The 26,405-nt window shown below is 52.7% G+C and overlaps 1 long non-coding RNA gene across 5 annotated transcripts; it reads right to left on the reverse strand.

Moving 5' to 3' along the window:
- Positions 1 to 5,479: 5,479 nt before the first annotated feature.
- LOC111775057 (uncharacterized) lies at positions 5,480 to 24,444 on the reverse strand. 5 transcript variants are annotated; one of them, XR_011421685.1, is made up of 5 exons: positions 23,650 to 24,441; positions 9,883 to 11,716; positions 9,506 to 9,767; positions 8,338 to 8,438; positions 5,480 to 7,336 (listed from the first exon to the last, which is right to left on the reverse strand). It is a non-coding gene; the product is annotated as an uncharacterized lncRNA (long non-coding RNA). The 5 variants fall into 5 exon arrangements; XR_011421687.1 differs by having other exon boundaries at positions 11,538 to 11,716; positions 23,650 to 24,337; XR_011421688.1 differs by having other exon boundaries at positions 9,506 to 11,716; positions 23,813 to 24,444.
- Between the last annotated feature and the right edge of the window lie 1,961 nt (positions 24,445 to 26,405).

Consider the following 26,405-nt stretch of genomic DNA (forward strand, 5'->3'; position numbering starts at 1 on the left):
CCAGCTGGTCCTGCCACAGTTTCACCAGGAGCTGCTTGCCCGAGGTCAGCTGTGCCAGGAGAGCACCATGGGCCACCTCAAAGCTCTGGGCTGCTGGAATGAGCTGCTTCTGGAGCCCCCACCTGAGGACCAAGTCAGCGGGCGGCCAGCAGCGCCCTCTTGGAGCCGACACTCTACCCTTCCCACCAATGTCCCTCATGGCCTCACCTGGCCTCTGCCTGCTGCGCCAGCCGGTCCTCACGGGCCTGTGGCTCTGCTAGGCTTCAGGCCTCCTGCAGCCTCAGCTCCACCTGCAGTGCCTGCTCCTCCAGCAGGTGCCAGAGCCACATGGGGCTGGATGGCCAGTGTGGCCGCCCCTGCCCAGCCCTCCCACCACTGCCCCTTCCGGGAGTGCTCTCGGCCCCCAGCCTATAGTCTTTCCACTGCCCGCTAGCTGGGAGAGGGTCTGCAGGCCATACTGTGTGCCAGTGGCTCGGCCTGAGGCTCAGAGGAAGACTCAGGGATCCAAGGTGCCCCTGACACCCTGTACATCCTGCTCCTGCAGCTGGGTGGCGGCCACCATGGCGTCAGGGGCCAGGGGTCCCCTCGAGACCTGCAGCTCCTGCATTCCATCCAGCCAGCTGTGAAGCGTGTCCAGGGGCCCTGGGGGCACCTGCAACAGGGACGTGCTTCAGTCATGCTGGGCTGAGCCCTGACCTCCTCCCCACCCCGGGGCTGCCCTGCCTCACCAGGGCTGGCTGCCCTCCTGGCCAGCCAAGCCCCACCTACACCGCCTCTGTCACTACTGTCTCCATCACCTCAGTCACCTCCGTGGCATGGGGGGCCCGCCAGGCCCAGGAGATCCCTGGTGGGTGTGGGCCCTGGGGAGCTCCTGGTGGGGAGGGGCCCCCTCGGGCTCTCAGGCGAGACCCCGCACAGCTCGTCCCCTCCCCCAGGCAGCCCAGCTGTGAAGCCGGGTTTCCCATGGTGGACGGGGCACAGTGCAGCCTGCGGGGGAGGGCTGGGGAACTCACGGTGGGGTCAGAGGAGCCACATGGCCCGTCCAGCACTCACCACCCTGCACACAAGGCCAGCACTGGGATCAACTCTGTGGACTTAGCATATGAGGGTCACCTCTGGTGGCCCTGGCCCTAGCAGGCTCGGGCTTGCTGTCCCCACCCTTGGGAACTGCATGGCCGGAACGGCTGGGAGCCCCTGGAGCTGCTGCCACCTTTGCCCACCTGCACTGCCCGGCCTCCCGCTTTGCAGGGCTCAGCAGCTCCAGCGACGGTCCATCCGGTCTAGCCGGTCCACCCCCGCACTCTCCTATCAACCTTGTCTCCCGCCAGCCACCTGTTTCCAGGAAATGGTCCCCCAGCCTCAACCCGGAGGCTGGAGCTTCTCATCCCTCCCCCTCGGTTCCCTACACAGTAGAGGGGCAGGGGGCTCTCACTCCCCACCCACGCCCCATCAGGCTCCCTCAAACTGCTGTAGGGCTGGGGAGGGGCAAGGGGTGCCACGCCTGCCCTGAGGGTGACCTGGTGGGCGTAGGAAATGAGGGGTAGTACATGCACCTTAGGGAGCCCCTCCGGCTAGATCGGTGAACGAGGGGCTGCAGAACCACCCCTGGATTCTATCACTTCCTCCTCCACAGCCAAGAAGACCCCTCCTCAGTCAGACCCTGAGACCCCTGGGCTGCATCCCATCCCACCTCCACGTGGTCCTCACTGGCCTCTCCCTCCTCCTTCAGCCGCCTCAGCCCTGGGCACCCCCACTCAAGGCTTCCCAACAGCCCAGACTGGCTGGTTCTTGCTTCCAGCAACCATACGCCTTGGCCATACCCTCCCCCGCCTGGCCTGGAAGGAACCACCCCCTGCTCCAGCCTGGAAGCCTCTTTTCCCAGGCCTGCTGGACAAGGCGTGACTCCCCACAGAGGGAATCTGCGGTTTCTAACCTGCCGTTTGCTCAGGGGTCAGGTGGGCAGCTGCGTGGGCCCGTTCATTCATTCATTCATTCATTCATCTGTTGATTCCTCTGTCCAACATTGGCTTCCACCAAGGAGTGGACGCTGTGTCCAGTAGACAAGCCTAGGACCTTCCCGCGTCCACTGCCATGCTGGGCCCCAGACCCTCCCAGGAGCCCGCCCTTCCTGGACCGGGTATGCCCCAAGGTCTGGCCTGTAAGGGAAGGGGATCCCAGTCTTTGGGGGGGCATGGACAGGGCCCCCAGCTCCTGAGAGCAGAGTGCCCTGGGGTCCCCCTGCCCTGCCCACCATGACGCTGGGGCAGCCACGATCATCTTGTTCACAGCCTTGCTGCTGCCCTTGCCCTCAGAATTTCCATCGGAAAATATTGGGTGGAGTGGGCAGGCAGGCAGGCTGGGGCAGGCGTGCAGACGCTGTGGGTGGGTGGGTGGCGGGTGCCTCTCCCTCGCCCCTCCCTTGCTCCAGCATGGCCCACCCTGCCCTTCCTGCTCTGTTCTCAGCCCCCACCCCATTGTGGGGTGTGGGCCCCGAGGGGAGCCTCAGGGGGCTGGTAGGGGCGTGTTCCAGGACAGGTCTGCCTCCTCGCACGCAGACAGCCCCTGGTGCCCACCTCTCAGCGCCCAGGGAGTTTCCTGACCAGCGGCCCCATGTGGCCTCTGGGCTCTGCCCTGGGGCTGGGCAGCACCCCCGCCTCTCTCTCCTCCTCCTCTGGCCTCCCCCAGGGAGGGGGACTAGTGCCCCTGGCTCCTGACACCGGCTCTGTGTGTTCACCTCCCCGCCCAAGACAGGGCTGGATCAGACTTCTGTTTGAACCTCCACTGGGCTAGCCAAGGGCCTGGGGCTGAGGAACAGGAGGCCAGGGGGCCTGGGAAGTCCTGGTCAGGGTCCTGGGCCCAGCTGGGCTCCCCCTGGACAGGGACAGTAACACCCGCCCAGGACCCGGAGATGTCCTCGCCCTCCAGGGCAGCTTGAGCGGCCACGTGGCCCTCTTTCCACACTGAGGCTCCCCCATCACAGCAGCTGAGTGATGTGGACCATCAGGAGGGAGAGGAGACAGGCAGAGGCTCTGCCCCCAGGCTGCCCCACGCCCCTGCTCCTTCCCACAGCCGAAGTTGGTTTGCTGGAGCCCACAGCCATGTGAGCGATAACCCCCAGGGCTCATCCTCAGTGCCACTGTTGGGCCTTTACCCAGGCCATGTCCCCTCCCAAGACCTCCCTTCTCAGTGTCCTCTCCTTGCACATTCAAGCCGATGCCCCCTGGGTACCCCTTCCGAGACCCCACCTGACCTAGTGGCCCCACCCAGGACCCCTCTCTCACCTCTGCCTGGGCTAAGCACAGGTCCAGCCCTGCCTGCACCAGCTCTCACACTTTGGTGGTAGGGGCCCAGGATGGGCGGGGTTGGGGGGGGGGTCCATGCCCATGCCCACGCATGCGCACACACATGTGAGGGCCCACGCTGTGTCAGAGGTTGAACCGGAGGGTAAACGCTGACTGAACCAGACTGGGCCCTCAGGGGAGAAAGCACTCAGAACCAGGTCTGCGGACGCAGCCCAAATGGGTCCCACCGAGCCCCACGGCGGTGACTCCCGGCCCTCTTCCGGGTGAATCTAACACATGAACATGTTGTGGCGTGTCTGATGGTGGCAATGGGCCCAAGTGGGGCCAGGGTGGCCCCTGGCAGCCTGCCTGGCTGGAGCCGGTATGGACAAGCTAGCTTCAACGAGGTAGCATGTACCGAGGTGGCCTGGAGCCGGGAGCAGTGCCAAGGCTGGGAGTGGGGCAAGCCGGCCTGGGTGAGGAAGCTAAGATGGCCCAGGAGCAGTCAGGGAGGAGCCCAGGGCACAGGACCCCTGCTTCCACCAGGCCTGGGCTGAGGCTGGGAGACCAGGGCCCAAGGGCACAGCAGCCGCAGTGCCTGAGGCTTTTCCCACTGGGGGGGGGGGGGGCCTCCAAGGCCCTGGAGGAAAGAGCTGGCATGGTGGGGGAGGGTGGGGCAGGCAGGTGGCAGAGATCCATTTGCCACCTTCCTGATTGGCAGGAGGTGCCTGCGAAATAAGAAAAGGCTCTTCTCTGCAAGATGCAAAGATTTCCTAGGAGAAGGCACGGCAGAGTGAGAGTTGGTCACTTACCAGTGCATGTGTCTTTGTGATAGACAAGCCCAGACAGTCTGGGGGGACCTGAGACCCGAGGGCCTGCACCCCTACCCCACGAGGGCCCCCATCTCAGAGCTGGAGAAGAAGCAGTCACGTGGCAGGTCCTGCAGAGGCCCCTGCGGCCCCACGGAGGGAAGGGCTCCATCCGTCAGTCACCAGAAACCCAGCTCAAACCGGCTTAAAAAAGAGAGACTGTTGACTGGAAATTACCGGGAAGCTGAGAGAGGGGCTTGGCTGATGCAGGGCGGGGATGGTGTCCCCAGGGCCCGTGCACTGCCTGTCCCCTGCTGCTCCACTCTCAGTCTCAGCCTGCGTGTCCTGGCAGCTCCAGGCGCACCAGGCTCAACACCACAGGCCCAGCGGGAAGAAAGGAAACCTCTCGCTTCTCTCCCGGAAGACCAGGGAAGGGTCTCGTGGGCCTGTTGGTACAGAGGACACCTGCCCCTCCCTGCACTGACCGTGCCCAGGCAGAGGGGTGGCCCGAGGGGCAGCCAGCACACGTTTCCCGTCCACCCCTGGCTGCCCAATGTCCACACGCCTTTCTCCCCCCACACACACTTAAAGTGCATGGCACGCAAAAGCCGCCCCACCTCGTGCTCAGGCCCCTCTGGAAGATGACCACATGACATCTCAGCGAGTAACACAATCTCACTCCCAAAGTCGCGTACCCGGGTGCTCCCCTCGGCCACTGGGTGACCCATTTGTCCACTCCAGTATGCAGGGTGGGGAGGGACTGTGTGGGTTACACTGCAGTCCCTGTGAAGGGGACCAGGGCAGAAGAACCCAGGGCCAGGGGCCACAGTGCCTCTCACATCCGGCTGGACAGAAGTAGCCATGACTCCTGTCATCTGGGAGAGCCGGTGCCTTGCTGGGAGCATCCCCTTGACCTGCCATCATGGGGACAAAACACCCCCCTGTGAGCAGCATCTCAAAGACAGACCACTTCAGCAAGTGGCTTAGGGGTTACCCAGGGGAAAAACAGCTTCCAGAATCTCTCTGTGGCCTCAGGCCTCCCTGCCAATACCATGCCAGTCCTCGTGGGAGCTGTGTAGCATCAGTCTATTTTCGACCCATCCTTCCAGGGCTGCGACCAGAGTCACGACTTTCTCTGACTGTCCACCCAGCCCGGCCCGTGACCCAGCCCAGAATGACTTGAAACAAATGCAGGGGTGGGAGGCACAGTCACTTGCCCCTCGTCCAGGCCAAGTTTATCACCAACTTCCCCGAGCGGGGGATTGCTTCCCTGCCCTCCCTCCGGCCCGCTCTGTCTCAGGCCACGGCTAGTAAACCCCGTGCCTTGTGGCAATTTCTCAACCGTTTGGGATTGCTGGGATTCCTCATGACAGAAAATTTCACAGAAAGTGGTTTAGGCAAAAAAGGGAATTTGTTTGCTTGCATTGTGAGAAGCCCGGGGGAAGTATGCCTTCAGGAACAGCTTAGTCCGGGGGATCAAACAGAGTCACGCTGCTTCTTTGGCTTCTTTTCTTCTCCATTTCTTGGCTATATTTCCTGCCGTTTGGCTGCATTCTCGGGTTATATGTGGCATAGTGGCAGCCCTAGGCTCCCACCATCACAGTAGGAGAAAAGAAGCCCACGTACCTCTCTCCCACCAGTTCTAGAAAAATCACATTGGCTCTCATTTGGTCACGTGCTGGTGTGGGTCGAACTGCATCCCTCAGAAAGATAGGTTGGAATCCTCGCCCAGTACCTGTGAACGTGACCTTACTTGGAAATAGAGTTTTGCGGATGATATAATTGAGTAAAGATGAGGTCATTAGGGTGGGCCCTGATCCAGCGTGAGTGGTGTCCATCTAGGAGAGCCGTGTGAACGCGCCGCGTGAGGCAGAGACACGCGAGGGGAGAAGGCGGATCGATGACAGAGGCGGAGATTGGAGTGACACATTCACAGGCCGAGGGATGCCAAGGATTGGCAGCAAACCACCAGACGCTGGAAGAGGCAGAAAGGAGTCAGCCTAATGGCTCAGAGGGAGCCTGGCCCTGTCGATACCTTGATTTCAGACTTCTGGCCTCAGGAACTGAGGGACAATAAATTCCTGTGTCTTTGAGCTGCCCCATTCACGGCCCTTTGTTCCAGTAGCCCCAGGAGACTGACGCACCTGCGCATCCATGAACTGATCGGGTGGCCTAGTTTAAGTCCCGCTGTCCTCCCTGGAGCTGGGGGTGGAGTCCCTGGAGCTGGGGGTGGAGTCAGCACCACCTGACGCCTGTGGCCTGAAGGTGGGGAGGGAGTGGCTCCAAGAGAATAACTCGGGTTCACTCACCAGGAAGAGGGTGGGAGCCTATTGATGGCGCAGAAAGGCAAACAGCCGAAAGTTGGACCTGGGCCACAGCCTGGGGAGCAGGAGGAGGAGCAGCGACCCCTGGGAAGGGGCGAGTGCATCTCACTGACGCCAGAGAGTGAGATTGAGGGGACTCCAATGCCAGGTGCCTTCCCGGCCCTCCCTGTACATAGCGTGCCTGAGCAGTCAAAACTTTAGACAACTCCCCTGGGAGAGGGGGAGCCAGCTGGCTGAGCCCCAGTCTACGGGACAGGGGCTCAAGTAGGAGTTAGCCGAGGTTACAAAACCAGCAGTCACACTTCTTACACACCTGTGTCTGTGGTCTGAGGTTCTGAGGTTGTGTGACTAAAGTTACAAAATCTGAGAGGCTTCCTGGGGCTTCAGAGAGCAGAGGGGACACTAGAGAGAATTCTCGAGTCCTAATCCAGGTCTGGGAAAATCTGACAGCAAATGCAGCAGATGCAAAGATGCCCGGGCCCCTCCACATGATTGAGTCCACGGGAGCTTCCTGTGGCCCTGGGTTCAGACCGCAGTCTTTGCCGGCCTTCTGCGGGCCTGAGACCGCTCCACTTCCCTCTCCCGCCACGCTCTCTGAACTCCGTCCCCACTGGCCTGCACTTCCAAATGGCCTTGGTACACGCTGTTCCTCGTGTCTGGAGTGCTTCCCCGCTCACCTTTGTCCACCTGTCTCCACCCTTGGGACTGGGAGGTGTCTGGACAGAGCATCCACAGTGTCACCTGGTCCCATGATCTGACATCCTCACAACAGGGGAGCGATGCGATGCTCTGCGGACTGTCAGATCATGGCATCCTGTGGCCGTGCTGGGACAGCAGGCAGGAGAGTAAACTGCCCTGTGGCGAGACATCGTGTGCGGTGTTATCCATCCCAAGAAAATGCAAAGCGCTGTGGTCCTCTTTCCTGATGGGTACAGAAGAGAATGCATTCCCTGGGCTCATGGAGAGATTTACCCACATGGATCCTGCATAAGATCATCTCAAACCAAGGGGCCCGCTTTAGGGCAACGGAGGCACCACATGGCACGTGACATGAGATCCAGGGTCAGTCTCCATGTGGCAACAGCCAGCAGCTGCCAGGCCTCAGATGGTTGGCGGGCTCTTAGCGTCACAGCTGAGGCAGCTCAGTAGTCCCACCTAGTGGAGCTGGGCGCTGTTCTCAGAGATGGTGTAGATCTCGAACCCGTAACCACAATATATCCAGGTGGGCCGTGTGGGTCTGGGCATGAAGGGCGGGGGCCCTCCTGGGGAATGAGTGCTTCCCTCTGCTCTTTAGGCTCTGGAGGTCCAGAGGCCCTGGCCCCAGAGAGGGTTTGCTTCCAGACACAGTTAGTGTTTCACTGAAGCTAAAGCCACCAGACACCACCTGGTTATTCTGGGTTCCACCTGCCGATAGACCAGAAGGAGAGGAAGGGCATGGCCCTCTGTCACGAGTGGCTGACCCCGAGCTCATGAAGGGGTGGGGCTGCGGCTGCCCAGTGGGGGCCGAGGGGTGTGTTTGGAGTTCAGAGGGTCCATTTGGACGTAATTGGCGATCCAGGCCCAGCTTTACCCTTTCACGAGAAGGACAGCCACCACCCACACCCCCAGGCCTGGCACGGGTGTGGCAGCAGGGGGCTCAGTCCCCTCAGGGGTCCAGGTGAACCACTGGGCAGGCCACTAGGCCAGCGCTGAGAAAACAGGAATGTGGAATGGAGGACATGGGTATCCATTATGGCAGCAGGGACCGTGGCGCATCCTACGAACTCTCCTCTTGTGAGTCTTTATTTTTCTAGAAATCATGGCGGCCACATTTCTGAGGGGTCTGTGGGTGAACTTAATGTGGGGAGGGAGTGGACCTGAGTGGTGCAAGGAGTGGACTGTCACAGGCGCTGACAGTGTCCCGCCACAGCCCTCGGCCCTCACCTCTTCGTGCAGGTGGACTCCTGGTGGGCACTTGTGCCCGCAGCCACACCTGCACGCCTGGCATTGGAGCCTGGCCCTCAGGCTCTGGGAAGCTGCTTGGCCTGTGAACACAGAAACTCTGTAAACGTGAGTCCCTGGTGCAGCCCGTCAGGGAAGATGGAGAGTGCAAGGGTCTAGCAGTCCTGCCCCCAAGCCCTTGACCAAGACCCTTGGGGGATGACCCCGCTGTTTCCCAAGTTCCCCCAGCGACCTCACTGGACAGCGCCCCTCCAGGCTCCTCTCTCCCCCTCCCCGTCCCTCTTCTTCACTCCCCATGGGCTTTTCTGGTTTCACTTCTCGATAAATTGCTTTTGCCCAGATCCTTGCCTTGGGGTCTATTTCCAGGAGCCCAGCCCAGGGCCCAGCACTCCTCCCCACACTGGACACTCACGGGCCACCACGTGCTCCTGCAGTTCTCAGGGAGGACAGAGCACTTTGGTTAAAGTCTGCCTCCCTCGCTTCAAAAGCTCCATCAGAACAGGAGTCCCGTCCAGAGGAGTCACCACTGTCTCCCCAGAACCCATCCTGGTGCCAGGCACACAGTGGGTGCACAATTAGTGCTGAATTAATCGACAACTCTGATCAGGCGTGGATGCACCTGTGCAAATGACCTGAACCGGCTTCCACTGGGTTAACGGGCAGATGCGCATCTGGGGACATAGATTGCACGTTGCCCGCTTGGCGCCAGGCCCCTCCCCTGGCTCTCCCACTGTGGACGAGGGAACCCGCCAGCTCCCGTCTGCCCTGCCTGGACTCGCTCTCAGACCCTGGTTCAGGCTTGGCCGGTCAGCGACTCTCCCGGACCCTGGATCTTGAGGGCGTGGTCCAGGGTGAGCAGACACATGAGGCTGCAGCAGAGGGTCCCACCGCCACCGCTACCTCTCACCTCTTGGGGCCACCTCTGGTCCCCAGCTCCCTGGGTTTGTTCCCCAGCCCCTACAATTCAGTGGGCCTCCCGTTATCCTTCCAACAAATGATCATTTTGCTCAAGTTTTGCTGCTTATACCCAGGGCCCCAAATGGCTTCTGGAGGAGCAGCAGACAATTGGCCATCCTGAGCAGCGCAGCCTCAGGGCTGACACGGGGTGCAGGGCCATGGGGCCCCTCACTCCTGGGGGAAGACCACCTACCTCCCAGGGCCCAGGGCAAGTCGGCTAGTTAGGGTTGTCCTGAGCACTGGGGCTTCCATGATGACGAACCACATCTCCCCTCCTCTTGAGTTGGAAGCTAATGAGGAAATAAGACCCAGGCACAGAGAGGTGGAGGCCAAAACATCAGCAGCCCTGCCACACGGCGGTTGACGAGGCTTCCATCCACTCAGACGGTGGCCCTGAGCCCCGCGCCCCATCAGAGGTGGCTGGAGGGCCTCAGCACCGCTCCTCTTCCCCTGTGCTGGAAGGGAAGGACATGTGTATCCAGAGGACGCCCGGGCTGGTCTCCCCAACCCGCCGTGGACTGCCCCCCTCCCCAAGGTGGGCGCTGAGTGAGCAGGGAAGGGAAAGCTCACCTGTCAGCAGGCTGAGCAATGGCTGGCACGAGGCATTTGGAGACCGTGGGCTGGAGCAGCTTCTGTGGCACCGGACAGACCTAACGAGGCCTTTCCCCGACACCCCTCCGCATTGCCAGCCTGATGCTACCACCCACGGGTGCCCCCTTGCCTTAGGAGGGCACTTCCAAAGCCTGGCGCCCACACGCCATCCCTTACCATCCACCAGACCTCACCCCGGGGGCCGAGAGCCACGAGCCACGTCAGACTCGGGGAAACTGAGCCAGAGTCCACACCCAAGTGACTTTTCAAAGGAATGTGAGCAAAAGTCTGGATTGCGTGTGAGGATGGGCTTGGGTGCTTGAGCAAGTGTGGGCCGGCTGGGAGCGCCAGTGTGAGCACATGGACCCGACATTCTGGACTCGAGGTGTGTGCTCCAGCAGCTGGGAGTGCATCTGGGGTGGGCTAAGGTGACCCCGGTGCGGCTGAGGGACGGTGGGCTCCCAAGGACCCTACTGTGATGCACCACGCTGCCCGTCCGGGACCGAGGCCCTTGTGTGAGGGGCCTCCACACCCCAGCACCACCTCTGCAAGGCTCCCCCCTCAATGCTGTTGGAGGGCGGGCTGCTTGCTCTGGGGCACGGTGCTGTATCGGGCTCTTTCGTGGTCCCTGCAGGGGGCAGACGGGGCACTCAGAAGTGGCCGCAGCCAGCGAGCCTCGAGGCGGGGAGTTGCTGCTGTCGAGCCCATGTAGGGCCTCTGTCCCTACCACCATGGCGCCCTTGTTCCTGACCCCACTGAGCAGGCCCTGGGGGACTTGGAGCTTCCTTGGTGTCGGGGGCCCTCCACGCCCCTGCCTCCACTCCAGCGCATGCCCCTTGTGCCCCTCCTAGGCCCCTGCTCCCCAGTCCTGCTCTCGCCACATCTCTGACCATCTGCCTCCACACACCAGCTGCTGTTCCACGGAGTTTCTTCAGGGGCCGTGAGAGGCCAGACATATGGCTTCAAATTCTCCGCCCACAGAGGCTCTCCCCTCTCTCCCTTCCCTCTCACCCCTGGTGGGACCGTGGGCTGTCTTCCCAGCTGGGGCCACGGCATCGGGCAGAGTTATCCATAGTCTATCCCCCCAACTCCATCACCAGGGGGCAGGTGTGTGCACCTGAGGCTAAGGGTGCAGGTGAGGAAGGGATGGCAGAAGGCATGCGTACAGCGAGGTGCCTGGGCCACCTGCTCCTGCCAATGGGCTTGCTGTTTGCCACCTGCTCGCCCGATGTGCTGTCTTCTCTGGACAGTGGAGCTCGGCTGCACACGCCCAACTTTACAGCCAGTGAATCGATAACTCCCAGTTTATGATGGGCAGTTCAGGGCACCTGGTCCCCGGCTTCCCTAGTCACATGGTTCATCCCTGCCAGGGCCCAGAAGGCCTCGGGTCGTCCTCAAAGGGGACCAGTCACTTTCAGGAGAGGGCATGGCTCAGAGTCTGTCCTGAGATACTCCTTTCGGGATGCAGCACAGGCCCCAAGGACGTCTCTCTTTCCAGGGACACTGTACACTGTCAAAGTGACTATGTCCTGAGACAGAGTAGCTTCCCCTGAACCTGGACCAGCTGCAGAGCCTGCTCAAGGGTCAGCCTGAGAGGCTCTCAGAGAGTGATGACAGCTTCCAAAGAAACTCACCAAGTTCATGCCTCCTAGATTTGGCTGCTAGTAACAGTGCTTTCCATATAGTGGGGGTTCATCCTCTCTCCTAAGATGAGTCCACAGGGGCCATTTGAGGCTGGCACATTCTGCCATTCTTAGACTCAGCTTTAATCCTCATGGTCAGAAGGAGGCTGCTGGGGCTCCAGCTGTCACATCTACACAAGAAGAAGGAAAAGGCCAAGGGGCAAAAAGAGAACTCCCTCCAGCTGTGGCTCTCTCAAGGTGTGATATGCCCATGAAGGGCAACTTAGCAGTATCAACCAAAACCACAAGTGCATTCAGCTGTGATCCTAGTCAGATCTGGAGATTTCCCCGCAGACACACCTATGCTCTTAAGCAAAGATTTTATGCCACGTTATTCACTGCCCCTGACTGGCAAGGGCAGGAGATGAGATCATCAAGGGCCGGTTAAGAAGCCAGAGTTCATCCACACCACCAAATACCAGGCAGTTGTCAAAGAGGAAGGGCAATGCTCCCTGCACGCTGTGGAGCACTCTCTGGGCTGTAGGACCTAAAAGCAAGCGGGGGGTCGGGGGCGGGGGAGTGGAGCAGAACTGCCTTACGTTATGCTACTTTTTATGTAGGAAATGGAGTATTTAGTTTCCTGTGGCTGCTGTAAAAAACTACCACAAACTTGGTGCCTAAAATGACAGAAATCTATTCTCTCACAGTCCTAGAGGCCACGAGTCTGACTCGGGGCGTGGGCAGGGCCGTGCTGCCTGTGGAGGCCCCAGGGGAGGATCCTTCCTGCCTCTTCCAGCTTCCACGGCTCCAGACATCCTTTGGCTTGCAGCTGCATCTCTCTAGTCTCTGCCTCTGGTCTCGTCTCTAGATCCTTAATTTACTTTCACCGGCAAAGACCCTTTTCCCCAGTTAAGCCACATCACAGGTACCAGGGGTTAGGATGCAGACATATCATTTTGGGGGCCATCATTCCGCCCACTATGAGGAGGAAATACATATTTGTATTTGCATTAAGAAAGCCCAAAAGGACACATAAACGTGCTCTTCCTTAGGGCCGAGCCCAAGTTCACTGAGGCGGCCGGGAGCGTGGGTGCCGAGGGAGCACACGGAAGAGCCCGGGACGACTCTTCCGTGGTCATCTGTGGGACTCTGCTCCACTCCCACATGCCCGTGTCTCCCCAAGGCATCCAGGAGCTAATCCTGAGCGGGGAGCGGGAGGCATCCTGGTGTCCCAGGCAGATTAAAGGCAACGGCTCCCGGCATCTTCTGTGTATGGGAGGGGAGGGAAGCGTCCTCTGGCCTGGGGCTGTGTGGCAGCGTGGACAGGGAGCGTTCCTGGTGCGCATGTGATCGGGCTCTGACGGGCTCTAGTCACTCCACGGCCATTGCGTCTTGTGTACTTGCTGCGCTGAAGGACTAAAGGGGGTTGTCACAGGAACCTGCCGGCCCCACACAGCTCAGGTCAGTGGCAGTGTCACTGACGTCATTATACCCACTCTGGGACTGAAGCCATAACCCCATCTGGTCCATGGTCCCAATGGACCCATTGTATGAAGGATCAGGGCAAAACTCCTTTTGTCACCTGTTGGTGACAACGGGTCGAACTGTGTCCCCAGAAAGATCTGTATGAGTCCTAACCTCCGAATCCGACCGTGTTTGGAAATAGGGTTGCTGCAGATGTAATTAGCTGAGATGAGGTCACACTGGAGTGGGGCCCCTAATCCAATAGGACAGGTGTCCTTGTAAGAAGACAGAGACACACGGGGCGAAAGCTGTGTGACCACAGAGGCAGAGACTGGAGTGATGCGGCCACGAGCCAAGGGACGCCAAGGATGGCTGGTGCCACCAGAACCAGGAGGGAGGCCTGGAACCGTCGCCCTCAGAGCCTCCGGAAGGAACCAGCCCTGCCCACACCCTGACCTCGGACTTCTGCCTCCAGAACCGTGAGTGAAGGTTTCTGTTGTTTAAGCCTCCCTGTTTGGTGTCCCTTGTTCCAGCAGCCCCAGGGGACTGAAGCACCGCCTGGTCCCGTTAGCCTCCCCTGCCCAGTGACCACATGAAGCGCTGAGTCCCACGTCAGCATCACTTTGTCCCGGGCCCTTAGAGTGAGTGGGCAGAGGACTTAGAGAACAGACATCCTTGGGGCGTCCTTCGTCAGGGAGACCCAGCACCCCTTAACTAACTCCAGGGGCCCAGATCTACGAGTGGGCAGGGCCTGGGGTCAGGGGCCTGGCCGGGGTGCTGCTGCCAGTCATTGGTTCTTATGCAAATCAAGTGAGACCGCGATCCGCCCATCTATTTTGGTTCTGGGGCCTTATGGCTGATGAACCAACCACGGGGACCCTGTAGGGCGCTGTGGTCTCTGAGACCCCCTTATCTCTGGCAGTTGGGGTCCTGTCATCGCCAATCAGTCAGAGAGCAGGGTAGGCAGGGCAGTGGTAAGGGGGGTGGGCTGGGCATGACAAACCCGTCCTAAGTCCCACCATCTTTGCACCCCCTCTCCACCCTGCAAAGCCCCAAGAGAACAGGCTCTGGGCCCTTCCAGCCAGCCCAACCTAAACTACCCGCCTCCCCCCACAACACATGCACTCCACAGAGCAGGGGCTGCTCACATGTCAGCAAACTTCCCATCCAAAGGGGACTGCTGATCCCTCCTCCCTCAAAATCAACCCTGGAGAAACTCCTAAAGCAAGAAAGGAACATGGATTCCAGAAACCACCTCATGAAAACGCCCAGAAGCTGTGTGTGTTTGTGTGTGTGTGCATGTGTGGTGCTGCAGCCCGGGCAGGAAGGGGCCAGAGAGAGGACAGTGGGCGACAGGCTACCCGGGCTAGCCCTCCCTGCTGCTGGCCTGGCCTCTCCGCTGCCCTGTCCTGGCGGCTTTGAGTAAAGTCCCGACCCCACACACACCCACCTAGGTGAGCAGATGCGACAACAGGTGCAGACTGACCGGTAGCCCTCAGCCCCTCCTTGGCCATCCCTCGCCCTCCAAATCTGGGGACCGCCTCCCCAGATGTGCTTCTCTCTGAGCGTGCAACTGGGCAGGAGTGACAGGGGTGACACACCATTCCCTGGGGTACACCCCCTCCTCCCAACTTAAACCTACCAGGACAGGCATTGTCAGGCCACAGTGCTTCCTCTGCACATGGCCAGGCAGCGGGAGGACTCAAGGGTGCCAGCCAGATAACCTGCTACCCAAGGAGCAGAACCACTGCCCACAAAGGACGGCTGAGCCACACTGAAGCCACTACAGAACTACCAAGACAGAGGTACCAAGACATCAAAGGAAATAACCTTGGGAAAAAACAAAGCAAGTTACCAGGAACATGAGGCAAGAGCAAGAGCTCATTTGAGGAAAAGAACCAAAGGCAACTATTCTGTAAGAAAGCCACAACGGCTGGAATCCACGAGGCAGGGAGAGGCAGGACACGAGGAGCCAGGGACGCACCGTGAGCCTGGCGATCAGACCAAGGCCTCGCTGCTGGCAGCTGGGCAGGAAAAGGAGACAGAGAATATGAAGGAAACCTGAGTGCTGTGCAGCTGGAGGAGGGCATGCCCACAGCCAGGTGTGAGCAAACAAACCCGAGAGAGTGGAGACGCCATGGATCTCCACGGATCCATGTCTCCTAGGATCAAAGAGAAAGGAAAGATCTCGGACAGAAAGGGCTCAGGGAGGATTACAGGAGAGACATAAGGAAAACCCGGCCCTGACACGGGGGCAGATTGAACAGCATCAAAGACAAGAGGAGGCGTCTAAAAACATTTGGAGAGAAAGAGAGAATCTCCTAAAAGGGGACACAGTCAAGGTGTCGGATTTCTCAGCAGCTACACAGGACGCAAGACAATGGCGTGTTGTTCAAAAGCACTGACGGGAGAGAACTTTGGACCTTTGCTTTTCATAGCCAGCCATTCAATACCATCCAAATGTGGTCGTAACAGTAATGAGGTTCTCAGATCTCCGAGTCCTCCAGTGGGAGAGCACTCTGGAGGTGAGAGGAAGGAGAAAATGAGGAAAGAAACAAATGGAGAGACGCTGCCAGGGACCGGGGAGCAGGGTCACAAGCACAGGCCTGAAGGAAAGGACTGGAGCAAGTCGGGCCAGAAGAAACAAGCCTCCCTCCACTGCTCCCGAGGATAAACGCGGGGGGAGCCCAGGGCCGCCCTCGGAGGAGACGCACGGACTGAGGAGGAAAAAGGAGGAGGAGGAAGTGAGGGAGGGTGTGAATCTTGAGAGCAGCCAAGATAAGAACGAAAATACAACACATTTCTTTTAAAATCAGCAAGAGAAAATTTGATTTATGCAATGAGAAGCAGAAAAGGGAAAAAAAACAAATTGCAGCAAATAGAATGTATGGAATAAGACGGCAGAAATCAATCCAAATGTAACAGTCAACACATGATGTGAATGAGTTCAACTCGCCAGTTAAAAGATTCTTAGATGGGATTTGAAAAAAGAACAAACAAGAGCTAACAATGTGTTGTCCGCAAGGGACAATCTTAAAACAAAAAGCCATATGAACCGACAGAAAGTGATCCTGATCTCTGATCGAATAGAGTGATAGGACCCTAGGCTCTTAGGCTCTGTGTGTCCCAGAAACTGACGAGAGGCCCAACAAAGTCCCAGACAAGGTTTCACTGGGGGTCACGCTGAGCACGGGGAGACGGCACAGGAGGAGGGGCTCTCGGGCTGGTTCCCTGAAGGGAGTGTCCTGAGTCTTTTATGGGGTCAGGGAGCAGACTGGCATCAGGATGCTCCTCCTCCGGAGGCGTTCTGCTTCCCTCTTCCTGGTGGAGCCGGCTTCGCCTGCCCCATCAGGGTTGTCGTCCCTGTGCCCACCCAGTAGGTTGAACAGGGCGGGGTTGCTCACTACCGCCACCCCAGGAAGGCCGTGTAGAGGTCATTGCGAGGCTTTGCGCGCATGTCCGAGTCGGGTGGACAGCTTGGGGGAAGTTTGGTGGTTGGAAGGTTGCTTATCTTGACTTCAGAGAGAGTTGAGCTGGGAGCTGCTGGATCTGGTGGCTGAGAGTGAGGGGCAGAGTCCCGTCCCTGTTCTGTCTCAGTCCCCTCTGAGAGATTATACCCTCCTCATTCTTAAGGGAATGGGAACCAGTGGTCTCGTAGTCAGCAGCTACTTCCAGCTGAGCAGTGGCGCTGACCCTAGATCCCAGAGGAGTAAAAATCTCTTGCTGACTGTTCTAAGGACCTATAGGGACTCTGCTGTTCCTGTAACCGGAAAGGCTGGAATCCCCGTGCCACTATCAGTTTGACATGAAAACTGCTGGAGCCTGACTTTATCAATGGAGTAAAGAGAATGGACTGGAAAGCAACAGGAGCAGGTTAGCCATTAAGGGCCCTAAGAAAGGAAGGAACCACGCGAGGCCAGGGAGGGCACCCTTGACCAGTGACCAAAGTCGGGTAGGGTCTGCCCCCTGGTCATACTGATGTAACTGGGATGCTTGTTCATAGTTCTCCCATATGTTGGTCTCGACCTTCCTTGAGTTATTAACGTAAGTACAGCAGGTTTTGTTAATTACTGTGCAAATGCCCCTTTGTTCAGCGAGAAGATAATCTAAAGCCAGTCTATTATCCATTACATTTGTCAAGGAGTCTAGAGAAGCCTGGAGGTTTTGTAGAGCTTGTCCTGTGATGGCAGCCAATTTTTTAAGGGCCTGTGTGAGATTTCTTAGAGTTGCCTCATGGTGTGCAAAGCCACCCCAGGGAGCCCCCAAGCCTATAGCAGCTCCAATTTCTGCCAGGATTAACCCAACCACCCTCTTGGATCTTGGCCTGGAGGTAATGTTGTGGACAGTCATACCTGCTCCCTGAGGACCCAGTCGGCCTATGGTGCATTGCCCCTTAAATTGACAATGACAGGCCAAGACCTGAATTGGAAACAAGAAGGTGGAGCTGGGGGTTGCCTTCATGGGACAATATATTTTGCCAGGGGCCACAAAGGAACATATATGCAGGGGAGCACAGGCCTGGCATGGTGCTGAGGAGTTAAACGAGGTATTTAACAGGGAGCATTTCTGGAGAAAGAGAAAGGAAAACAAGGTTAATGGTTGGAGCAAATTATAGACTAGTTTCTGAGCCCAGGGAGCAGCCAGTCAAAGGATTTCTAGATGTCACAGTCAAAGCATCTTTTGCTGTTTGAAATGTCTCTAATGATGTCATCAGGTGTTCAGGGATCTTTCTGAGTGGCTTACACAGAAACAGATAAGAATCTCTCTTAAGTTTATATCAAGTTGTCCAGCTTCTGTTTTCGGGGCTTCAGGGAAAAGAGCAGGTTCAGTTCTCAATGAATGCAAGAGAAAATGATGGAAAAAATTGAAAATGTTAGTTTGGAGATTTGTAGCCAGATATTTCAGGAGACTAGAAGAATTTAGGATGCAGCCCAATTAACAGATATAAAACAAAACCTCAGAGACAATTATCAGAACTAGAATCTAATATCCACAAATGTATACTATAGTTTCTATTGAAATGTAATTTTTCTCTCTAAAATCACCCTCATTTTTACCAAACATAGCCAAATTAGGACTAATTAGTTGGCAAAATTAGTCTAGTTTCAATAAAATTGGCCAATTATTTACATAAATAGCAATTGATCATATAGGCTCTTTTAAATCTGCTTTGCTGGAACTTTTCATAAGGAATCTCAGATTGGACTTTAAAGTCCTCTTGAGGCCAGGAAAGCCAAGCCAAGGACTTGTCTTCAGACTCCACCTGCAATAACTACAGATTTGGATGAATTCCTCTCTTTTTGAGGTCCCCCAAATATCCTGAGGTTCCTTGCACCTGTCAGAGAAATGACCTTCTTTACACACCTAGTAAGATTGCTAAGAACCCTGTAAACAAGGTACCGAGCCAGTATTTCCAAGTGGTTTTATTCCATGATGTCCCATCTTTGTTCCTCAAAAGCTGTCTTTTCATATCTAAGTCTGCATGTTTCTCTCAAATACGACATTCCAGTCAAAGCTTTGGTGATATAACCAATGATTCCAATTTTGTCCCGTTACAAGGAGAACGGATTCTTATGAACTTATGCAAATAACTGAATTGCCATGAAAACAATACTCTCTCACTAAGAATTTCCAAATTCTGGAGGGATCATGTAGGGAGAAAAAAGATAATTCTGCTTGCAAAGGTATAATTTACCACGTTGCTATAAGTCAAAGTTAGCTTAAGAAAAAGAGAAAAAAGTTTCCTTTCTGGAAAAAACAGAACATCAAAAAATCAGCAATATCTCAAATGAAAAGTCATAAAAATTATAATCATCCTCATCAGTTCATACAGTCCTGTGTGATCGATTCTTGATCTTAATCTTCTGTTAGCAGTTTCATGAAGTTATCAGCTTCTCCATTAGAGTTCTGTAATTTCTTACCCAGTTCAGTTTTATGATCTAAAAGTTTATCAGAAACCTTTATTCTAGAGTAAGTATCAGGGTCCTTTCCCTGCATCTCTCTGAAGATGAAACATATTTGCAAAAACATCAGAGTAAAACAGCAACTATCTGCAAATGAAAAAAGACTCAAAAGGGCAACTGACACTGAAACTTGGCTATTTCAGTGACATACAACACTTCAAGATAATAACTAGAATCATGGCTGACAACCAGGACAGATGAGAATTTTAGAAATGCTATATAATGTTTTAAAACACTTATATCAATAACATTTACCCACATAATATCACAGGTCTACATGAAATAATGTTTGGTTATCCATCTAACCATGATGACAATTAAAGATTTTCAAGTCAATGCTGAAAATTACACAGCTGCAAGAAAAATCTTAGCACCTGTGACTAAAGGCCTGATAAAATAACACAGGAAATTGATTTTGATAAAACATAAAACCCCTACCCTTCTGGTAGGCCACACAAAGAAAAGAACCTTTCATATGCTCTTTATCAAGAGCAGACTATAAGTTCAAGAAAATTATCCTTTTAAGAGAGAGAAAACCAAATTCTAATTTTGTACCAGCTTAGTTTTGACACTAAAACTCACTTAATTAGATTTACTTCAATCTAAGCCAACTTGACCATGCATAAAATTCTTTTGGAGGGGGGTATCTCTTCCACAAACCTTCTATAACTTTCTTTTTACATGCAGAATTTGTCCCATGCCTTCCTTTTTCCTGTCTAGTACTTTAGGACAAATTTATCTTTCTTAACAAAACAGACAAAAATATTTCCATTCTTTACACTTTCTTTACTGATAACATACATCTTACTTTCCTTTAATACAAAGATGTTTTCCTTATTAATCTTTAGTAGCTTTCACTACATATACTAATTACAAGTTTTAATTAAACCCTTACAGGCTTTAGTGAAAACTAAAAAGTAAGCAATTATGAACTGTTTTTTGTATTAGCATTCTAAACATTTTTCATAATTTCTAGAAACATGCTACTTCATAATACAATTTTGAATAAAATACAAGACATGTTTACTAGTAGACCCAAACATATTTTAGTTTTTCTGTAATAAGCCAAAAGTAGATAAACCAGATTTAATAATTAACATCTAATATTTTATCTTATTTGGAAATGATCTAGATACTCAATGAATTTTTATCATTCAATTTAACTTAGCAAAACCTCAATGTTTCAAGTTACCAAAGAGATTTTGGAAGCTATTTTAAGTACCCATGTCATAAACTATAATTATTGCTAAAAGTTTATCTATAAACTCTTATCTCACTTATATTTAGACTGTTTGTTTGTAACAATCATATTTAGATTACTCAGAAGAACTTTATTTGACACTAAAGTAGTTAGCCATCATCTTAAGTTGTTTTAAGTACATATATCCTAACACATAAACATTGTTAAAAATTTCCCCAAGAACTTTTACCTTTGTTTACATTTATTTAGCTTACCTATTTCCAATAATTCTTTAGATTGACTATAAAGACTTTGAGACATCAGAAAAAATCAGTTATCATTCCAAGCTATTATTTTGCTGACAAATTTGTAACAGGGATAACATGAGCTTATTTGACTGGTAAACCCAGGCTGTGTGTCTGCATCATATCCAATGCTGATAATTCTCAGGACATGTCCATTTCAATCAAACCAACAAACTTAAACAAGCTTTCAGTTACCAAAGATTAATTCATCATGTTAACTTGAAAGACATTTGGGTTAGTTTTCCTTACACTTAAAAATAATTTATACAAGCACTTATTTTAAATCAATTGAATAGAGCTCTTAAGAAATTATACCTTCCGGAGGTAAGATATCACACATACACAAAATACATATAGACACACATACACTCCACAGCTATTGTTTTAAAATTACTGCCATGAATCAGGTACAGTAATACCAGGCTCCCTAGTGATGAATCCAAATTTTGTTTTGGTTCTTTTTGCTAATATTTGTGGAGAAGACACTCAAGATGCTAGATTTTGGGTGAGGGTGCTCTTATAGCTGCTTTCCTTTCCCACCCCTCCACCTCCAGTCCTAGGAGTTAGTGATGGGCTAGATAGTCCTGCAGGGTTTGCAAGCTCTTTGAGATGAGGGAAATGGGCGGAACTTGAACTGCTTCTAGAGCTGCATATCCACTCTTGCAAGGATTTTTTTAAGGACAGTTGCTCTTGATTTCTCAGAAATTGGGTTGTAGCTCAAATAACATTATAGGTTGATCGACCTGTCCAACTGCATCACAAAGGCACAGGGAAACTACTGAAGTTTTCTCCAAGATGGAGTTTCTGGGGCATATTTGCCTTATCAGTTTTCAACATCCCAATATCTATGAGCATTTTGAGAGGAACAGGGAGGCTTTGGGACTGGAAAAGGACAAGTGAACTTTGAACCACCTTCTAGAGCCATATCTCTAGCCCTGCAGGGACTTGCAAGACAAAAATGGTTGTTTCTAGTTTCCCAAAGAACTAGAAAGAGATTGACCCACCCTTTCAGCTATATTTTTTCAATTTAGAAGTTTTTCCAATTTAAGAATCCACCCTCTGACCTTTGACAAGTAGGATCTTAATAGCAACTCAATCCAATGAGCATTTATGGCTTAACTGATGCAGGCTCGGTGAGTCAAGGAGTCAAAAGAAAGATTTCTTAGACTCTCAAGGTCTGGCAGTAGTGCTCTTTTATTCAGAGAATAGTGTGGAATAGCATGGGGACAGGACCCATGGGCAGTAAAGAGCTGCAGTGTGTTGAGGGTTAGAGCTAAATTTATAAGGCATAGGTATGTGAGTTATTTCTTTACAAGACAAAGGAAAGAATATGTAAAAAAAAAAAGTTGTTAAAATGGTATCAGTGCAGGTGGGATCTGGTTATTGGGTGGTCCTATAACTTTAGATAAGAATTAGATCAGATTAAGTAAATGGCTGAAGCCACCACCTTAAATATCATCTTCAGCTGAAGACAAAGGAGGATGTTGGTGGGGGGAATCAGTTACACGAGGTTACCAGACAAGCACAGTAAATAAGAGTAAGATTATTATGCAGACTTAAGTCCTTGCCTTTCCCATTAAGAGTTTCTAGAGATAAGGTCATCCCCCCTTCCTCCTGGTGCAGAGAGGGAGACACCCCCCCCCACACACACAGATGGAGACTTCCTTCACAAATACAAATGTCTCTCATCAAAGGGCAAGCAAATTCCACCCTTCAGAGTTTCCTTCCTGTCTGCAGCTTTCAAAAGTAACCAGCCCAAAATAATCTTCATCATAACTATGGACACAAGGGGCGTCCCCAAAAGAAGCAGCCCTCACAAGATCCAGAAAGGTCACTCCCAAAAACAGTCCAAGAAAGCAAAGGCTTCCGCTGCACAGGTGGCAGCACACCAACAAGCAACGAAGGTTGAGACAACAAAGGCCCCCGATGGACTGGGCCCCTGATGACCAAAGAGGTCACAAAGCCAGCTCTCAAGACACGGAACAAGCTTGGTAAGATCCTGCAGGTCTTTGTAAGCATTTACAGCTCCTGGAACCTCTAGGTTGAAAGGTGGAGCCCTTGACTCTTTAAAGATGTCTTTGTTTCTCAATTTGAAAGCTCAAAAGGAGTAGGCAGACTCAAGGGCCACAAGGACTGGATCTCAATAGTCCTTTTGATTTTCTCTACCTTACACCAAGCCCAGATCCTACTTCCATCAAGACTGAATTCCCTCTCGACTGAGGAACAAGAGACAAGCTGTTTTACAAGACAAATAAAGAGCGAGAAGATGATGGTTTCAAGGCTGTAGAGGGCGGAGTCCATGTATTATTTAACCATTTCACACAGGCAGCAAGGGGATCCTTCTTGTCTAGGAGTGGTCGGGAAGGTGAGAGAGGAGATTAGAAAATACTTCTCAAGCGTGGGAACATAGGGCTGTTGACACAAATAATCCATAACTAGCCTATAAATCAAAATGGGAGTGAGTTTATTATGAGCCAGAGTGAGGATTATAACCCGGGAAGGCCTTAGAAGGCGTTCCGGAGAAGCGTGGGTTCAGTACAGCCTTATATCTTTTTAGAACAAAGAACATACATTAAACACACCCAGGCTACATTTTCATCAAAATTTCCAAGAGGTATTCAGTTACAAATTAGCAGGTCAACATGATCGTGATGTCAGGAAAGGGACTAATCCCGGGTGTTAGCAACAGGGTGTTACCAACAGGGCGTTCCCAATAGGGCGTAGGAGGGGAAGCATACATTCTTATCTTAAGAGCGCATTCTTTAATGGTTAAGCACATGCACGATGCACATTTGATGGGCCGTAAGTCAGGCTTTTTAGTTCAAGCTCAATTAGCTTTGAATTCGAAAAGTTACCCCGTATACCTCAATAGGTGAGAATCTCTTGTCAGGGTGGAAAAACTCTGGGGAGTATACTGACAAGACACTGGTCAGCCAGAGTCCTGAGGTCAGTGGACGGGGACAAGCACCTGGGAGGCCTCCAAGTCTACAAGGGGTCAATGGGGAGGTGCAACTGGCCCCGACCCGCTCGGTTGATCAGGCCCGGGGAGTCCACATTTCAATCCGTCACTCAAGGATGTCTATTCAGGTGGCTTGTACCAACAATAGCTGGAGAAAGAGAAAAGGAGGAGAGAGAGAGAAAGAAAAAAGGAAGGGAAAAAAACATTGGGGGGGGGGTAAGGAGGGACCCCCAGAGGCTGGAGAAAGACTCACCAACAGCGGGACGCTGCAGTAAAGGTTCAGGTGCCACTCGTCAGCCCTGAAGGACTCGTGTCGGGCAGTCCCGTCGGCCCCCCAGAGTCCCCTTATGGGAAAACGTCGCCGTGGGGTCCTTTCGTGGTGACCAAGAATACGATCCCAACCCTATGATACCTACCGGCTCTTGGGCTCTGTGTGCCACAGAAATTGACGAGAGGCCCAATAAAGTCCCAGACAAGGTTTTACCGGGGCTCAGGCTGAGCACAGGGAGACGGCACAGGAGGAGGGGCTCGCGGGCTCACTCCCTGAAGGGAGCGTCCAGTCTTTTATGGGGTCAGGGAGCAGACCGGCATCAGGATGCTCCTCCTCCGGAGTTGCATTCTGCTTCCCTCTTCCTGGTGGAACCGGCTTCGCCTGCCCGGTCGCGGTTGCGGTGCCTGCGCCCACCTGGTAGGTCCCACAGGGCGGTGTTGCTCACTACCGCCGCCCCGGGAACGTCGTGCAGTGGTCGTCGCGAGGCTGTGTGCGCATGCGCGAGTCGGGTCGCTTGCTTGGGACAAGTTTCGTGGTTGGAAGGTTACTTGTCTTTCAAAGATAGCTGAGCTGGGAGCTGCTGGATCTGGTGGTGGCTAAGAGTGAAGGGCAGAGTCCCGTCCCTGTTCTGTCTCAGAAGTACAGTCAAGCATCATGAAAAAAGGCAGGATGTTGTCCACACTGACAAAAGGAGCTTCGGAACACGGAGCACCACAGCCGCCCCCTCTGTGAAGGCAGGTTGGCCAACAGCTGCATCACGCACCTCCGTGGCTCAGAGACACCAAAAGTGCCGAGATGCACCGAAGATCCAGCAGTACCATCGGTATATTGGGTTTGGTAGATGCCGACAGACTCATTAGACACTCAAAGCCCGCAAACAGACCACGCGTGCGTTTTGAATCTATAGGAGACATTTCTGCCCATTTATCAGACCACAGAGAAGTCTTGGAACGTCTCGAATGGTCAATAGCACACAAATGGTCCTCTCACCAAAAAGCAATGTTAAAAATCCCACGAAACAATGACTGCACCATTGATCCTTTCTTTCTTTATTAACAGGACCTCCTCACCTGAGTTTAGATGGACACATGGCTGCCCCACTGCAGCCACTGCAGCAGGTTGTGACCGTGGGACAAGGTTTGGGCCACAGAGTTGTGCAGTGTCGCCTCTCCCTTCCCACAGTGGCTGTGACACTGGTACAGGGTGCCGTTACTGCAGAGCAGGTAAGGAAAGGCAGCTGCATCTCTTACAAGCCCTGGAGCAGCCCCCACCAGCCTGCACACCCCCTCATGGACTTTTTTCATGACAGAGAAGTAAGCTTCTATCTTATTTAAGCCACTGTCTCCTTGAGTCTCTTTGTAGCATCAGCCTGGCCCATGTCCTGCTGAATACATCCCACGTTATTAGAAACTAGATTGCATGTTAGCAAGTAACCCTTGCGTTAAAATGGAAATTATAAAGCAAATTAAAAAAATACTGAGAACCAAAGGATAATTGAAATATCACATAAATTTTGTGGGGTACAGCTTAAGCGGTCTTTTGAAGAAAATGTACTGTTTTAAACACATTTAACAGGAAATAAGACGGGTTAAAAGTACAAGAGTTAAGAATTAAACTCAAGAAGTTGGCAAAAGTGGAGCAAACTAAAGAAACACAAAATAAAGAAATGACCAAATAAGAGAAGAAACCAGTGAAACAAAGGATAAAAACCAATAGCAAATAACAAAACCAAAAGCAGGTTTTCTGGGAAAGATTAGTGAGTAAACAGACCTTTGGCAAGAATGGTAAAAAACAAGAGAGAAGACATAAATAAAGATTAAAATAATGACAGTAAAAAGAGAAATGACTACAGACATAAACAAAATTTCTAAAAATTTAAGGCATTTGAATATCCAGGTACGATGGACATATTCCTACAGATATATAAAATTGGAAAACAGGAAATAGAGACTTTCGGTAGACTAATAATTAAAATGGAGGTTAAAGTATTTCCCACTGCAAAAACTCCAGGCCCAGATAACTTTAGAGGTAAATCCTACCAAACTTTCAAAAAATTTTTACTGGGGCCGGCCCAGTGGCGTAGTGATGAAGTTCGCATGCTCCACTTCGGCAGCCCGGGTTTGCAGGTTTGGATCCGGGGCACAGACCTGGCACCACTGGTCAAGCCACGCTGTGGAGGCTTCCCACATCAAATAGAGGAAGATTAGCACAGATGTTGGCTCAAAGCCAATCTTCCTCACAAAAAAATGAAATAAAATAAAATGTTTTTACTAACTCATGCCATTTGTTCCAAAAAAAAAAAAAATTGGAAAAGAGAAAATCTACCAAGCTCATTTTGTGTGGCTAGTGTATAATTGATTCCAAACCCAGAAAAGCACAATATAGGACAGAAAAGTGTTGGCTCATGCAACTAAGGAATATAGATGCAAATGTGTTAAACAGAATATTACCTGGTGAAATTCAAAGGTGTTTTAGAAAATAACACATTAGGATCAGAAACGCAAGGATGATGCAATGTCGGAAACTATCAACATAATTCATTTCATTGATAGACTTTAGGGAAAAGCGATAATATCAATTGATACAGGAGAGTATTGATAAAGTTCAGTACCTATTTATGATTATAAAAGACAAACAAAAACAAAAACCTCTTAGAAAATTGGCACTAAAACCTAACTTCTTTAACTGACTTTTTGTTTGCTACCGAAAGCCAGCATTAACGTTTTTCCTAATGGAAA

The sequence above is a fragment of the Equus caballus genome, chromosome 9 (assembly GCF_041296265.1).
Source record: "Equus caballus isolate H_3958 breed thoroughbred chromosome 9, TB-T2T, whole genome shotgun sequence".
NCBI classification, from domain to species: Eukaryota; Metazoa; Chordata; class Mammalia; order Perissodactyla; family Equidae; genus Equus; species Equus caballus.